The sequence below is a fragment of the Ambystoma mexicanum genome, chromosome 10 (assembly GCF_040938575.1).
Source record: "Ambystoma mexicanum isolate Mex_15411 chromosome 10, UKY_AmexF1_1, whole genome shotgun sequence".
Taxonomy (NCBI): domain Eukaryota; kingdom Metazoa; phylum Chordata; class Amphibia; order Caudata; family Ambystomatidae; genus Ambystoma; species Ambystoma mexicanum.
The window spans coordinates 853,304,342-853,321,556 of NC_090932.1; positions in this window are offsets into that span (position 1 = coordinate 853,304,342).

Genomic DNA, 17,215 nt, shown 5'->3' on the forward strand with positions numbered 1-17,215 from the left:
ACTGAAAGAGAGGGAAGGAGCAGATAATGAAATTCAGGGATGACAAATGGCTCGGAGCCTGAGACTGTGGCATCTGACAGAAGAGAGACACATCTCGGCTGGCTGCAACTTTTACTTAAGCTGCATTCAATGTGTTTTACTCAGGAGAGGGGTGGGAGGCATTCCCCCCATGACATTGACTGTTTGTGCTTTTTTATGTAGGATAATCAGGATGTGCAAAAAACGGACCCATGGCACTATCAGCTATCCCGGTATATTTGATCCTAGACTCATCTAAGGATTTTATGATCATAAAGGAACCCAGTCTTCAGTCTTTTCTTTTTCACCAGGTTTAAGATCATACTTTGTTCTCTACCCAATGTGTTTCATCGAAGCACGTTAAGTTGAAGATAGTAATACTGGAGGACACTCTTAGCAAGAAAAGCCGCCTTCCTAGTTAGAGAGCAGACCCAGTCAAGACCTACCATAGGAAGCTAAACAATCATGCCTTTCCCCGCCTATGCGTTGGTATTAGTAGATGTGTTCCAATATATTTGGCCGAATGGTACATTTGACCGAATTTGGCCTGTACCATTCGACCGAATATATTAGAACAAATTGGCTAATAAATACCGAACATGTGGAGCAGGAGTTGCAGTGGTTTCCCCCGCTGCCCATGTTCAGTGTGTAGTGGCCTGGGGGGTTGCGGGCGTGTCCCTCGCATCCTCGATTTACAGCTTCAAACTGGATCAGTGAGCAAAAAGTGAGAATTTTTAATCACCACATTTTCCCCAATTCTTATTGAAATGATGTCTTGCTGCGGGTGGGAATGGGGGCCGATTATCCTATTTCGCACATTCAGTTGTCCTTTTGTGGATATTTTTGTGTGAATCCTATTTCGAAGAGATGGTCACAAGTTCCATTTTCCACCCGGGTATATACAAATATGCTCTTCTTTGCTTCATCTTTTTATCCAATTGGCTTTTTGAACTTAGCACCTACTATCAAAGCTTGAATTGGACATTGGTTGTCATAATGCACTGCAACGAAAAGCCTCCTTAAATTGCTAAGAAAGTTCCCCTTCCTTCTTTTCCCCGAAAAAGCTGATGCTTCATGTTATGACACATCATTTTGGAGATCTGAAAACATACATTAAACCACTAGACTTGTTGAAACCTATCAAAGTGCTTCACACTCTCAATTCCATCAATTTCTTGTTAAGTTATGTGTTGCCATGTTGTGTTAATTTTCTTTCATACTGACCACACATCACCACCATATTTATGTTAAAGTGACATGCCATGTCCATTTATAGGACTGTTGCGACTCCATCCACGGTGGTACCCAGACCATGGCCTGTGGAGTCAGAAGGAAAATGGTATCAAGGGGAGTGCCGAAAGGGAAGAGTGTTAAATGTCAGGGTGACAGAAATGTACAGACATCTCCCAAAATGAAGCGGAATAAAAACATAAGGGTGAGATATGGCGATATTTGAGATGAACGTAGTATTCAGTGTTTTTACAAGAAGAAAATGTTAATCAAAAGAAGAGACGAGAGCTTCCCTGTTGCCCAGCAGAACTTACATGGCGGTCATTACTAGTGTACTGGTGGTATTACGTTGATGTGTTGTAGATGCTTGATGGTCTTTAGATGTGCTCAAGAGTTACTGGGAGTTGTGCAGGCTACATATTGGGCTCCTTCATGTTTACAGCCGAAGGGGGTACTGGTAAAGCTGAGCCCACTGTCTGAGGTGTCGGAGGCAATAATTGGTTGTGTTCGGAATGAGTGCTCGGGGACAAAAATTGAGAGTTTGACAAAAGGATCTCCCGAACACAGAGCCATACCAGACAGACCTTGGGTGGATAACAGAGAACAAGTGTCACACTTGCATGTAATTAACTGGTAAATAAGCCACTGGAATGCAGTAAAATAGAATTACATTTGAGGAAGGCATGTAAAATAACACACATAAAGTTGACTTGATCAAAGGAGGCATCCACAAAAAGGACAACACTCTGGGAGGCCAATCATCATTCTAAGGATGATATGCAAGGACTGTATAGTACCTTAAGCACAGGCTTTGGGGCCTTCCTGAAATGCCCTGGTGTGTTCCAGCGATTCCTAATGGAACAAACAAGCACTCAACTCTACACTTACTCCCTAGGCCCCGAGCAGGCTCAAACAGCCAGGCTCTATAGACTGGAAGGCTGGGAGGGGCTACAGGCACTCGTCAATGATGGTGGTCTTTGGTCTGTGCCTTCACTAGGAGCAGGACCCAGGACCGTGCTGCCTAGATGTTCTTGTGGCCTGCTGAGAGTTGCCCATAGTGCTGTGGCAGGAGGGATCCCTCTTGACCTCGCCTGCTGTACTCAACCTTGTATAAAGCAACATGACATTACAAAGATGATATAACAAAACAGGTTATAATACAGCATAACATAACACAACCAACGTGCTTTTATGACAAAACTGAAAAATGGTCTTTCCTAAGGATCTCGAAATTTGGAAAGAGTAATTAATATGAAGCACAAGGATGGAAAGAGGTGGAAGTCAAACAGGAGTGTGTGTGTATGCCCAGGAAGCAGTCCATCAAGACAAGTGAATATTTAAAAAATAATCAGGGCATATGCATTAGGGCTCTCATTCTTTTTCAAATGTCTGATTGCAAGCCTGCAGGACTGCATCACAACCTACCAAACGTGTATTAATTCCCCCCAGAGCAGATTCCCAGACATGGATTCTTCACCAACAGCTGGATAAAGTGGCAACTGGGCAGTGCCTCCACAGACTAGTCCCTGACAACCCTTTTAAAACACTGGTGGGATTACATTAAAGCATATCACAACCCGCATTAATTTGCACCAACACTGACCCCCTGAATAAGCATTTTCCCGAGCAGCCCTGAGAAGGGCATTTTAGCTATTTTCAAATCCCTCCTGTCTTTGATGAGGGGATTCTAGAGGGAGATGGGGTGAGCATGCAAGACCATAACCCTTTCCCCATCCTTAGGTTTCATACTGTTTTAAACAGTAGCATTCCTTTATATCAGTGCCAGACTGCTCGTATGTCTGCCCACTACTGTAAAAGTAAGACTTTTAAAGTACATTTTTCTTTGCAATAACGAACACACAATTTTAAAATAGGCAAAGTGAAAAGAAAAATATATTTTTTGCGGTTTTCATTCGTTTTAAAAAAGACACAAATGTATATTTCAAAAGATGGCATTGTTACTGAAGTTAAGATCAGCAGTCAAGGTACAGACAATTGACATGGTTCTGTTTGGAATGCTTCCCTGTGTTGACATGGTTCTGTTTGGAATGCTTCCCTGTGATAACATGGCTATGTTTGGAATGCTTCCCTGTAATGTCATGGTTCTGTTTGGAATGCTTCCCTGTGTTGACATGGTTCTGTTTGGAATGCTTCCCTGTGATAACATGGTTATGTTTGGAATGCTTCCCTGTGTTGACATGGTTCTGTTTGGAATGCTTCCATGTCATGATATGGTGCTGTTTGGAATGCTTCCCTGTGTTGACATGATTCTGTTTGGAATGCTTCCGTGTTGACATGGTTCTGTTTGGAATGCTTCCCTGTAATGTCATGGTTCTGTTTGGAATGCTTCCCTGTGTTGACATGGTTCTGTTTGGAATAGTTCCATGTGATTACATGGTTCTGTTTGGAATGCTTCCCTGTGTTGACATGATTCTGTTTGGAATGCTTCCCTGTAATGATATGGTGCTGTTTGGAATGCTTCCCTGTGTTGACATGGTTCTGTTTGGAATGCTTCCCTGTAATGACATGGTTCTGTTTGGAATGCTTCCGTGTGATGGCATGGTTCTGTTTGGAATGCTTCCCTGTGTTGACATGGTTCTGTTTGGAATGCTTCCCTGTAATGATATGGTGCTGTTTGGAATGCTTCCCTGTGTTGACATGGTTCTATTTGGAATGCTCCCCTGTGTTTGTTTTTCTGAATCAAAGTAATATTAATAGGCCATCAAATATGCTGAGGCCCTGCTCGAGAAACACCTGCTGCACAAACAACAGAGCAAACAAAAAAACATTATATCAAAGGCTACTTGTCAAATAATACAAAAACAACACACTAAAAAATGACCATACTTGTGCGGCTAAGGTTATACTTAGCACAGCTGCTGATAGAGGAAGGCAATGCTAAATATCTAGCATTAATGTTCTAAAAAATGAAACGGGTGGTCTGCAATCTTAGAAATGGATGAAACCTTTATGCAAGTTTTAAGGACGATATAGGTGCCTTCTTCAGGGTACTGTTATCCGATGAAGGTAGGCTGTGCTGTTGTAGTAATGATAATTCTGAACCGATCAGTGTGAATAAATTACATTTTGCACTATGTTGGTAGGTAGTGTGGCAGTAACTCTGTAACCTCTAGAAGCAGAGAAAAGATGGAGTGGGGGAATTTGCTGAGTGTTTTTTTTTATTTTAAAATGGAGTGTATAGTCATTTCAACTGAGACAAGACAAGACATTAAAACGTTTTTGTTTAGCACAGAGCCTTCTTTCAAATAGGAAGCCACTGTTTTGCAGCATCGCAAGGGACGGGGAAATACCAGCCTTATATTTTGCCCAAAGGGTCTCAAAACACCCTGTGGACCAGGAGCCAGTAAGTTCCACTGGAGAGATTTGCACCTGTGTCCACGTTTGGGTGGCTGGCTGGCTGATGGTGCCGGGGACGCGAGAGGGAAGCATGGCCTATGTTATGATCGATTTCAGAGCGTGGGAAATTCCCACGCCCACCTCTCATTCAGCATTCTACACTTACCATTCACGATGGATGTCCTTGGGTTTGGTAAGGAATAATGTATGTAATTGATCAGAAAACTATTAACCGACTGGTTTGTCAGCTTCCTTGGGGTTGATGTTCTTCTTTCTACCAGTCCATGTCTGGTCTTTTCTGACTGTCCTGTTTAGCTCACATAGAAAATTAGGTTCTGCATTTCATGCAGAAAATGAGGAAACCAACATCCAGTGGGGTTTTCATTTGGAGCTATGTGGATTGTGTTTGCTTTGTCAGAATGTGAAATGGATGTCAATTCTTAGGTGAGATAGAATTCTCATGCTGTCTGTTTCGTATGTCCAAGAACAAAACAGGAGACAATGTAGCAATTGGATTTGTAAAAGTGCAGTTATCGATGCAGCGAGTGGATGGAAATCGGGAGGCATTCAAGGAAAAGAAAAATACCCTCGACAGGTTTAATAGGCCTTCTCAGGCTGTACAACTAAAAGTTTTAAAGTCGTATTTGTGACACGGTGGATTCTATGGAAGTCTTTGGCATCTTGAAGCCAGTTGGGGCCTTTCTGGGCTTTCTGTGGACATTGATAAGTGGCAATACTTTAATACTAGGTCTCCTTTTCTGTTTGCTCCATACTGCTCTTCATTACTATGTGCCAAATGTGTGAAGTCAAATCGTAATAAATCCAGCTATTTGCATGTCTATAACACTTGCATGCTGATAAGCACAGGCCCACGATCTAATCAATAAGTGCCATCTTCCTTTCCCCACCCTAACAGTGGATTCACAGATTCCTGGAGTGTACTGCACTACTTCATCTGACCTCCTCGTCCAGTGCAATATTGGCATAATTCACATAAACTAAAAAAGCTTTGCCACTAAGTCCTCTCCCATTCTCGACTTCCTGGTTCCACTCAACTACAGCATCATTTATGCAGAAAACTCCCATAAAACAGGTGGTGACCAACACTCCCATTGATGACAGTTGTAATTATTATGAATGACTTCAACGCGCAACACGACTATAGGCCTCAGTGCGCACACAAAAACAATACAATCATAAAGGAGTACATGAATCCAGAACCAGGAGAGCACACATGGAAAAAAAAGCAGACTAGTCCTTGGCATTGAAGACATTTGTTTTTTGGGCTTTTTGAAACTGAATGGGCATGAAATGGCCCGTATGTTAGCCAGAAGGCATTCAGTAAACCTGGCGCCCAAGCACCAAAGCCTGTGCCACCATGTTTTAGTTTAAACCATGGCGGGAGAAGTTTGTTGTTACCGTTAGAACAAACAGTTCTTGTAACGGGAGCCTTATGCAACGGCTTCGCCAGCTAGTCACGTGCTCTTCTGTGAGGTATTTGTGCGTAAGGGATCATTAATCCCTTCTTTTCTTTCACTGGTTCAGAATCTATGCTACATTATGTCCCCATAGGGTAGAGATGTTAATGTTAATGTTAGATTAGAGGTATTTGTATCGTGCACCGCCACCAATGGAGGTGGTTCCCGGGCGCTCTGGCGGATCTGCAAGTGAGAAGGCGGGATGGGTTAGTAGGGTGAAAAGGGCATAGGATAGTCAGAGGGGTTGTGTTCTGTTGGCAGCTTCATCTCAGTGAACACCGTGCACTGGGCCTTTGGTGCCGGTGTCGGAGTGGTGCCAGGCCTCGTGTGCTGTTGGTGCACCTTATGTGTTGATGCGGTGTGATGAAGTGTATGCGTCTTGTGGTGCGAGAGGTGGTTGTGTGAAAGTGAGTTAAAGTATGCAGGAAAGTTTGAGCTTATTGGTTAGTGGGCAAAGTTTTGCAACTAGTCATCATAGTATGGCCGGATTGCGGGGCTCCTGCATGGCACGAAAGCAGTCATGCATGAGAGTGATCTATGGTGGGAGAGGCATGTGCCCAGCCAAGCAGTAGAGTGTGGTAACATACAATGCCGGATATAAGAGACAATTGAGCAGTCATACACAATGGGGAAAGGCCGGCACCTGACAGGTCAATAGATGTGCTAGTTAAATATATTAAACCTACAAGAGGTTACATGTTCAAAAACAGTTGACGCAGGTATCTATACTGTACTGTGTCTATGTGGAATAAGGCTCCATGTATGAAAGCAAAGATCACCCACCAAAAGGGCACGATTATTAGGGATTGTTGCCTTGATGGCAATGTGTATTCCATTGGGCGAGATCAACCTCAGCAGTGCCTTACAAGTGGATGGGGGTGGGTAAGTTGTTACCGCCTATCTTCAATTCAAAATAATGAGCTTTATTTCGACAATGAGCATACATAAAAGACACAATTGCAATTCAAATAAAAAGTCGAGCCAGCAATATTCTATAATAAAACTAATGCAAAATCGATCGCCCAATCAAAACAACAAAAATGACCCCACGAGCTGTACAATATTATACATCAATGTAGGGCTAATAGGCGCGTCTTTCTTCATGTTCATGCCTTCATTAAAAAGGTCAATATAATAATTAAAGTTGGTTCGCTAAGCTTCAGGAAAATGAATGCCTCTCTCATTATTCTTTGTTCATACTTTTTCAACATGAGTTTTACCAAAGAAAAGATTTAATAAAGACAAATAAATGGAAAATGATGTATACAGTGATCGAAGTGAGCGGGAGCGGTCGGGAGCAGTGTTCCCCTACTTTTATTATGTTCTGTTAACCATTCCTCCACTTTTTAGGACCATATTCACCATTCTAAACAGAGGATTTGTCCATTCATTTCCTTTTTGCAAGGGTAAAGTTGTAACAGAATCTTTAGGTATGAGCCATTTACACTACTGCAAAGCCCCGGCCGCAACACCTTATCACATATTGCACTATGGTTCCGCCCACCTTCTCTCCTGCCGAGACCACAGTTCTGCTACTTTTTTCGGTACACTTCTACCACTGGATGTACATCTTCATCCCACTGAACGCAAAAGAACACATTATGGGGAGGTTTCCCACTGGCTGCTAAATTCAAAAAGTGTGAGAATACCGAAAGATCATTTTACAACTAGTATTTTGTTTATACTTTCTGGCAATCAATGTATTTTTCAACCCATGGTGAAAGTTTGAACAGCAAATACTGCGATGCGAAGTTTTGTTTGTAACAGAGATGGCAATTTGTTCATTTCTTGCCCAGTCATTAAACGTCGGGATCACAACTAACTTGTAATTTTTCTTGGACATAGTGGAACAAGGGAAGTAAACAATTCTTTGACATGTTTAAGCCACACACTTTTCATCGCATCATAGACTATCAAAACATCACACAGGAGGACTAGATAAGTACACAATTCAGATGCATTCCTCATTCTTAGCCAATATACACCCGGTTTTAGCTTAGCTGTGAATGCAGCACCCGTGATGTCAACCCCGAGCCTCATAGAAGCTGATTGGTCGTAAATGGTAATCCCAAAAGCTTTGCTGGAAGGACCTATGTGGATGTATCCACTTAATACTGCTTCAATCCGTCTTATTGTGTAATGATATTCATGAAAAAGTCTTGACAAATGCATTACATGCCGACGCCATTTTGTATATATATATAAACAGCAGGGTGATGCAGCTACACGTGTCTACGCGAGTGGGATAACCTGGTGCCTCGAGATTTCACAGTTCAGGTAAGGCTCACCATTTGGGGAGGGTAATCTTTGTCAATGCAACATATGATGGATTCAATGGTTACTGATGGTGGAATTTTATAGCAACATATTTCTATCATACAGATCTACTTATATGAACTATTGAAAGGGGCATACTTCCAATAAAGAATGCTTACTATAAGCAAATACGCTTGAGTGGACCGACCTTTCCCTAAGAAAGAATATGTACATAAGGCCAAAGATTTAAGGAATGATTAACACAGGTACATTTATGAATATTTTGCTGTGTCTTGAATACTGAATAATGTACCAAATGAATGTTAAATTAATATCTATACTAGGGTTTAGATGGTCACTAAATTTTCTTGCTTTACTCTTATTGTTTTACCAAATACTGTCCCTGAAGAATATCTTGAATAGACCGAAATGCATTGGACCATACAACTTGTGCAAATGGCCTATTAGAAAGTACAGCTGTAAAATAAATATACCAATGTTGAAATTCAACAAGTTTGTCAAGACTTTTTCATGAATATCATTACACAATAAGACACATTGAAGCAGTATTAAGTGGATACATCCACATAGGTCCTTCCAACAGACTGGACAAACCAATCCAGCCAATTGTGCATTATCACTTGTCACCACCCCTTGCAAACGGGGAGGTATCTGGCGACAGGACCAAATAACATTCTTTGAACACATGTACTTCAACACTAAACTTAAAATAAAGTGGTTGTGCACATTCAAACCCTCTCTTGGACAATCCCAAAAGCTTTACAATTTTATTTTTATTTTCTCTTCTTTGTAAAATGGTAGAGTTATATTGCCATCATATTTCTGTCCTGTAGATTGCTGCTGACACTGCCCATTTTCTGTTATAATTGGGATGCAAAGGTAAGCGTAAAGTGGCCACGGCAGCTGTCCTACACCCCCACTTAAAATGCAAATGCAGGTTACAGCTGGGCTAAGGCAGCTTTCCAAGTGGCTGGGATTATGGAGACAGGAGTTACAGATATTGCAGACAGCTCTCCCACATCTCACAGACAAGTGGGCTGGTCTTTACTTTAAAAGGCAAATCACTTGATATTGCTTGAAATGTGTAATAATGACATTATTACACAAATATTCTGAAAAATAAGTTACCCTTAGCGGGGAGAACAGAAACCACAACTCCTGGCTGTTTGTATCCCAACCAGGTTTCCTAACTAACAGTCCACCGATGTTCCAGTATGCAGGGGTGGCATGAAGTATGAGCACACACACAGGTAATTATCATAGAATAGGATCATGGGGTGGCACCTTGGGTGGCCAATCAAATTCCAGGGGTAGCACGTGCCACCCCAGGCTACTCCCTGAATATGCCGTTGCACCATGCTGGCAAGGCTCAGAGCTGAGATGGTACTGTTGAAGAACGAGTAATACTGCAGCAATATTACAACAATACATTAAAGATCTATGTTCAAAGGCAAAGCAGCCCCATCCACAAATAACAATATCACAATAAAAGAAACAAGTATGTACAGTTTCCTCCCCAAGATCCTCCCCTACCATTCTACCTGTAAATAACTAAATATTGAAAACTCCTACCCCAAAACAACAGCATCCCAAAACAACCTCTGCCCCTCTCCTGCATCAACAAGTCTTGCACTGCCAAAAGTAAACATGCAAGCAATGAAGGTGTCACAGGGTGATTCAGGGGCACGAGTGTCAGTGAGATGCCACTGGAAGATTCACCAGATGATTGGTGCTCCAGTTCCAATAACATAAATATCCCAAATAATCCCTAATCAAACTCCTCCACCCTCTGTGCCAACACATATGAAAAGAACTTGTGGGGTATAATCAAGGGCCCCAAACCAACCGAACCGAAGGGCCCACTGGGGAAATGACCTGCCAGCATTCAGAAACCTGCATGCTGAAAAGGGGCTTATTTAGGCAGACTATGTGCTGTATTTCAGCAGTTGAAATCCAAGAAAGCTCAAACAAAAATGTAATCCAAGTGCAGATTGGAAAAGCACATCATATTGCTGGCTGAGAAATAAATGCAGCATTTTCACTGAAACTGCCACCCATCAAAAGGTGCTGCACTGTGTCAAGGGTTTTGACCCATGTTGAATTATTAGGCGACAACAAAAACTGAATCAATAGACTGGGTAGATGTGGGGATGAGCTGTCGCCGCCCATCATTCTATTCCAGAACAAAACTAAATCAATACACTGGGTAGATGTGGGGATTGAGCAGTCGCCACCCATCATTCTATCCCAGAACAAGGAGAATCGCGCAGTTTTGCGCACACCAAAATGGTCGCCTAACCTGCCACCCACCAGTGCAAGCGTGATGGACCGGAAGCGCCAGGGGTGAAAGGTGGTGCCAAAGGAAAAATAGCAATGCCTGTTAGATCAAAAGCGTCTTGAAATCACCGCTGTTTCTCTGAAGTGCAAGCGCAAAATGTCCATTTCAATTTGTTCAAAATCCGTTTTTAATTGATGTTAAAAAGTTGCTAAAATCATGGGCACAAGACCACTCTAAAGATTCAACCTTCTTGTGGGGGTTCCACATCACCACTCTACTGTAAGGATGCCCATCAAAACAATGGCAGCAAGGATTAGAGCAAGGATTAGAGCTGTCAAGAAAAATCCTCCTGTCAAATTCAAGACAACTCCTAAAAAAAATGGGTGCAGTACCAGCTTTGGACACAAGCCGGCGCTAGCCGTCTAAACTCTGACAGTAGAACTGTATCTCAGGAATGCAAGAGGATCCTGAGCTAACTGGGACTTCAAAGATTTATTCCCAGGAGGCAGTCTGATTCAATTAAAACAGTTCAAAGGGCCTCTGTCCATGAGAAGCATTCACACCAGCCCTTACCAGCAACAGCCCAGGAGATCACATGGTCATGCTAACCAAATGCAGAATGGCCACCTGGTCTGCTGACCCCAGTCAACACAAGAGACTCTTTCCATTGAATAGGGTATGCAGATTTTAGGTGTTTACTGTCAACACACTGCTCTGGGAGAAGCCAGACATGTGATCTCTGACTCACCAAGCTTCTGGGGGCGTACCCAGACACTTTTTGTGAATTGAATTGAAGGCAAATATATGTTTTATAAACACACTGATAACTAATTGCAACCAGATGACAGGAATGTACAATTTGGAGATCCTTAAAATGGAATGTGTACCTACAATTTGAGTCTAAACTCAATTCCGTACGATGCTCTGGGACCGAACCCCGCAATGTATTCATGTTGCAGACACTGGGTTTAAGCTAGAGACATGGACATTTACTGGAATCTGTGTAGAAAGGTGGTGTACATTTGTGCCATTTTTGGTAAACGTCCGATATTGGTAAACCAGCTAAAAACGAAAATAAGTTGCCATTTTTTAATGTAAGCTCTTAGAAACATCAGAGTTGGAACAGAATGTACCATAAGTAATCTGTAATATGTACATGTAATGTCAACCACTTGTGTATCTGGGAAATATGTATTTGGATCAGAAATAGATTTGTGTGCAATTTGACAAGGGGAGGATCCTCTGACCATAAACCTACCTCATCACTATGACTCACAACTCAGTTCCCCCAATCAAGGGAGAGAGGAGGAACTGGCCAATGATAAGTTGAGAGGGTTGGCCATGCAGAATGAGCTGACCCACCCACTTTCTAAACACATAAAAGGGGACTGTGCAGGACAGGTAGGGACATTCAATTTCCATTTCCTTGCGGAGCACGCTGACAGGCGACTTCACATCCAGAGAACCAGACTGACTCCAGCTAGACAGAGACCAGAACTTAGAACTCTGACTCCAGAACTTAAAGCAAAGGCCTAACCCACAAGCTGAGTTCTCTTCAGCAGGCCTCAAAACCTAAACAAACTATTCACAGCTGGGCGAGCTGTTTGAATTCTTTGCCAAGAACTTTTGCCAGAACCGGTAGCAGACCCAGAAGGCAGAATTATCCAGAGAGACCAGAAATCCAGAGAGACCAGACCCGGACCAGATCGCTGAGAGCTGACCCAAATCGCTGCGCTTAACCAGTACCCAGTGGCGAGAGAACTGCAGCCAATCCTGACCCGATCTGTGACGAAGTCGCATTCTTGTCCAAAATATAGTGTGAGTACTCAGCCAGAACTGTGCAAAACCAATCTCTTAGTTTAAAATAATCTAATTAAAACTATTTTAACCTATTGAGACCTGCATCATAGAAATCGTGTCCCTTCTTTTGATTCAAAGCTGCAAAACTGTCACCTGTCAATTTGAAACTTTAAAATTTCATTTCTGAAAAACTACCTTCACAAAATCGTCTGTATGTCCGGAACCGTTTATCCTAGGAACAAAAGCTTTCCAACGAGCCTAAAACCGTCTTTCTACTCCTTATACTTCCTCCATAATTGCGCTCGACGCATGCAACTAAATTGCCGCGATTTGACATTTTGCTTCATTCCAGCCACGTGTAAAAACATTTGTCTTTCGCTCCATCACGGAATTCTGTTTTCAACTTGATAACCATCCCTGAATCATTGATAGGGCTGGCCTGAACTGATTTAAAGTATCTCTCACTCACCCTGAACCTCCTATAGGGAATTAAAAGCAATTTGAGTATATTTTTCCCTTCTTTGCATACCACCTTTAAAGTACTTTGCCTGTGTTTAACATCACCCTTGTGATCTAAGCTTGCTAGGGGGGAACTGAATTCGTATTGTACTGTGATTGTATTCCTGAAGACTGTGTGTGTTACTTCCATCTCCTTACATTGCATAGGGGGGGGAGTGAATTGCCAAAAGGGGAAAAGTGATTATATTATGTTTTGCTGAAATCATATCAAGTTTATTCCTGTGTTGCATTCTGTCCCAACTTGCATTTCCTTGAACCATATAAAGCATTCTCTGCTACCTTAGTCCTCTGTTTTATTCATAAGTAACCAAGAACTGTGCCACTGTAGGATTACCTATTGCTGATTACTGTCATATGTCTAAGTGTGATATCAAATATTAATGTATTATAAAAGTGTGATATATATCTTTTGTTTAATTTTTCAAATAAACCTTTTATATTTGCAAAACAAACTTACTTCTTGGCTCAGTGGGGTCAGGGGGTTCTAAGAGGGGGGTGTTATATAAGGGTTGTCATCCAGAGTACACGAACTGGACATAAAAATATATAAATAAGGGCTTCCCTTGGGCATCCCAGACAAGGCACTGACTTAGTGGGATTGCTTGATTGGAGTCATTAACAACTGTGACAATTCAGACCCACTTTTCAGCAGAAAAACAAACAGCAGATAATTAAAAGTGTATTTTATGACTGAAAGAAACTGTTCTCTACTTTCAGCGCAAAAGCAAAGTCAACCCTAATCTGTATGTCAAAGAATAAAGGCTGATGTTAGAAAATGCAATATGTGAGTTCCTTTCAGCTATGGACAAATGGTTGGTCTTTGGGCAGTAACCCTTCTCCCTCCTCCCAAGTCCAGCTTGTCTCTATGCATTGGTTTAGGAGTCTGTAACAGATACATGGCAACTCTCATTTGAAATCCCCTTTGTTTCCATGTAATCTTTTTGGCAAAAACGTGTTATGTGGTAAAATTTCAGAATGTATTAGTAACTGCCATAATGTATATATTTTCCAATTCAGCTAATCATGGGGAACTAAATACAACAACAGCCAGATCTGCACCATTTTGCATGGGCATTTTATCAATTTTCTCCCATTTTTACAAAAAGCGCAATCATTATGAACATGCAATTTACTCCCCACATTCCTAATTTTACCCTGCACCAGTTTGCCAACTCTCAAATTCGGAGCATGTTCAGAGCAGCCAGGAACTGTGTAAATCCATAGCCTAATTAACTAAAAGCATGAATTAAATTAATTCCCCTTGTCAGAGCACCACAGGTTGATTTGTGTTAATATTCAAAATGAACAAAGCTCATTCTCAGTGTGCGCTGAAAACTATAAACTGTAATTTAATTGGGTAATCCCATGTGTCACGTTTCCCCACCAGAGGACTTTAAATGGAGGGGGGAATCCAAAATTCTTAAATCATGCCATTTATTACTGTCCAACTTTCCCAACACAGACCTTTAAGTTAATGGGTGGTCTGAAAACAAACTGCTAAATCACCCTGTGTTTATAGTGTGGGTGAAGTCATAATTGACATATGCATTTGTACCAATCAGTAAACCAAACTGCTAGCCTTTTAAGCGTGCAGGAAAATCGAAATTACACAGCACTAAATATGTATATTGCTTTTTTCATGGAGCAGTGTTGATTATTTCTGAAGTGAAATCCGTATAAAGTAAAGTATTGCGATTTGTGTTTTTCCCAACCAACTTGTGTGATTTATTTGTGCAACAAGAAGTTCAAATGTGAGCCACAAAGAAGGTGACGTGTATCATTTTAGTTTGATCTCTATTACTTATATTGAAAATAAATACAAATGTATTTTCTATACCCTGGCCTGGTTTTTGGCTTGCTGTGGGCATGGTAGGGGGCCGGGTTGCGGGGTTTTGTGTGACTCTATATAAGTCTTCAGTAAAGCCAGCGCTAAATAACTCCTTGATTGGGGTAGGAAGGAACTCCCAAGGTTAAGGGTGGTCTCAAAAACATGCAACAAACCCAAAACACCTGCTACTACCCTAGGTGTCCCTCAACTCCAAATACACCTTTAATTGAATACCAGCATGTGTTAGGTATCATCTGTACCCACTGAGCCTCCGACCTAGGGTTTTTGCTTGGATTGTTCTGGAATTGGAAACACTGCTCCCCTGTCCTGGGAGAATTATTTCACAGAATGACCCCCATTTTCAGTTTTGGGAGAGGGTCGGGCAACCTTGTAGAAACCCATCTGTGGGTAATTTTTAATTAAAGGCCTAATGCATTACCTTCAATGCCTGCTTGACTGTCTTGTCTGTACTCCCAGTTTGTCTTATACAACCCATATGATTGAATTTAATTATTACCTTAGTTAATTGTTTGTTAATGTTAACACATTTATTTCAGTTTCACTAAAAGTTTCATCTCCCACATTACCATATTGTGTCACAGAGACTCCTTTCGAAAGAAATTCATAGCCAGGCGTGGAATCACCATCAGAACTCACGCTACTGTGTGTTTCACTTTCTTTATAATGCCAACAAAATGTGCACAATTTCTATCTAGGGAGATGTCAGAAATGCCACAATCATTTCCCACTACTAAAGTATAGTCCTGTCAACCAATGTCAAACTGAAGTCCTACTTTTATGTTAGTGGTCGTCTCTTTTTTTATTTTGAAAATCTGATCACTCTACTCTGCCCCCAATGATCTTCCTCCACACATGTTGTCTGGCTCTGTTTTCTGTGAACACAGCATCCATGCACACCCTGCAAAAGCCATGCTCTTCTATCAGGTGGTTTTGATGAAGCAAATGGGTCATCTACCTACTCCCTTATGGTGGAGCTGCCTCCACTGTATTCGCCCACTATAAGAGCACTATTGCCAACTGTCTGAGTAATACTTTAATGTTAATTCATATTTGTGAAACTTCTCCATATTGCAACATTCTTTCAAATTGCAACTCAGCCATTAGGCCATATTGCTACCATGCACAGCTTCAATAAGAGGCTGGAGGAGCTACTTGCTGCTCTCCTCGATGAATCAATATTGCACATCACTGCCTCTGCTGGCTCTTTTTCAGCACTGCTTTGAAGGCGCACACACTGTCCAGCAATCAGACAGACAATGTAATTGATCAAAGAAAAGACTAACATGCTTCACTGAGCACCAGCTATCTTAGCTCTGTGATGGAGGTAAAGTACTCATAGCCAGACCTAGACATACCAAACGCTTTGTAAGTGAAAACACAACATGGTTGGTAAAGACTTTATGAAGATGTTCAAGAGCGTCAATACATACAGTCCAGATTTGTCACATGGACACATCGAGGGAACAGGCAGATATATTTATCCCTATTTTATTCTAAGATACCTGTTTTTGTAAAAATTGACTAAGTTTCCCTGATGATAAATTATGTTTGTAGTTGTTGGACAGAAACAATAGCAAAGGGGTGTATACATGGACAACACAATTTAAAAGAAGATTCCTATCTTAAAATAAACCTTATAAACACCATTTTATTTTCTGCAGAGATTTCAGGCAGGATGGGTTAAGTGAGATTAGTATGTAAATTCCCATCACAGGAAACTCGGAGGAAAATCGTGATGATACGTTTGAATATTCTCCCCCTGAATGCTCATATCAAATGAGGGTCAGAGACATGGTCTAATATTTGTTCTTGTAATATGGCCGCCCAGGAAGATTGATGTTGTTTTCTATTGATTTGCAAGTGTTTTATGGACTTACGTAAGAAACTGTTAAAACCACATTTCATCAAGAACAAAATCCGGTATTGTGGGGAGGCTCTGTGGTATATTATGAATTGTAACGATGTTGATTTTATCCATAATATGTGCGATTATGGTGTGCCATGTCACGTTGTGATAGAATTATTTATGTATAGGAGGCTTTATGAGGTCTAGACAAGATTACTCTAAGAAAATGGTTGAGTAATGATTAGTATCTTTATAGATTGAGTGTGGAGTTTTTAGCACTTGGGGATTGATTGTATTGGCTTGTATCCTGTATTGTTTCTATCGTCCTTTTTATTGTTAATGGAGAAAGCCGATTTAATAATAATCCACTTTTAAAAAAATTAGATTAGTACTTGTTTATGTACAAAGATGTGGACAGCATCAAAATATTACTTGATCATACATTTGTGACAATGGGTAATTTTCTCTCACGCCAATTTCTTACTCCTTTTGCAGACTGTTCTGGTCACAACGTCTTCAATAAACAAATAAATCTGCTGATGCCTATCAAATGCTTGCACTAA